Here is a 1,202-nt window from a genome sequence, read left to right as displayed (position 1 = left end):
TAAACTAAAAAACATCATTTAGAAACCTATTTACGCATAATCTGAACCCAATTTTGAACATTACTGATATAGTAAAATCCAGAAATAGTCATGTGTATATTTTATGTACCTCAGAAAGGGATATTAAGTGTTTACGTGTTGTTCTTGCAGTAGTGTCAGTTCTCATTTTAGATTTCAGCAGACATCAAAAAAAGATCTTTTATAACTCCTACAGGGTACTGAATGCCACTCAAGTGGAAGGTAAGCAAGTGACAGTTTAGGTCAAGAAATAAAGGATGAAATATATAATCAAAATCACAATGAAAGCATGGATAGGCAGACAAGACATCAAGTCTAAGCACAACAAGAAGAAAAACTTGCAGATTCACCAAGACCAGAAGATTGAAAGTCTCAGTGAAATAAGATAATTAGAACTATTCAGGACACTAAAAGAAAGAAGGCGTATCAGTTCATATACATTGCCCTTGGGCTTGTCTTTAAGATCAACAAAATTAAGAGAACACCCAAAAATGGCATACAAATCATGACAGCATGCTAACACTAGAGCTGGGGCAACTGTTGGGGGCTTCTCATGGCTCCTGTCTGCCACAGTATGAATTGTGCACTGTTGGCTAGTTTTCTGGTTTTTGCTTGGAGTAGGTGGGCAAGGTTCAGCACCAGATCTAAAACAGCTGAGTGGAGAAATTCTGCCAAAGTCATAATGGCATGCCTCAAAACTTGTCTTGATCTGCCTGATGACTTTGAGTTACTTACCTTATGATATAAAACTTTTCTACATACCTGAACCTATGGCTCCATGTATGACTCCAGCTCCTGGTCCAATCTTGAAAAGGTGGTATTGTGACTGCTCGAGGATGCCTTGTTCCTGGACCCTCGTTGGGCATAGAGTATTTTCTAATGCTCCAAAAGATTTCATGCAGCAGGCATGCTCAGAATATGTGCAGATTGTGCTAAAACAGTGTTTGTGAAACGAGTTGCAGAAGACAAATCTGACTTTATGCATACCTACAAAATTGGTTATGTACAAAACACTGTAGCAAAAGCTTTATTTAAAAATGAGGAGTGTCAGTCGTAGCCCGTGAGATAGAGCATTTGGCTTGGAAAAGGTAGCATTCAGCAAAGCGACATTGTCTGCTTGACAGGAGTCAAACTTACAGCTAAGAGGTTTGTGGCCATGAATCCATAGACTGTTCTGGGGTGAA

The sequence above is a fragment of the Phaethon lepturus genome, unplaced genomic scaffold (assembly GCF_000687285.1).
Source record: "Phaethon lepturus isolate BGI_N335 unplaced genomic scaffold, ASM68728v1 scaffold10901, whole genome shotgun sequence".
In the NCBI taxonomy this organism is placed as follows: domain Eukaryota; kingdom Metazoa; phylum Chordata; class Aves; order Phaethontiformes; family Phaethontidae; genus Phaethon; species Phaethon lepturus.
Note: the sequence above shows the minus strand (reverse complement) of the source record.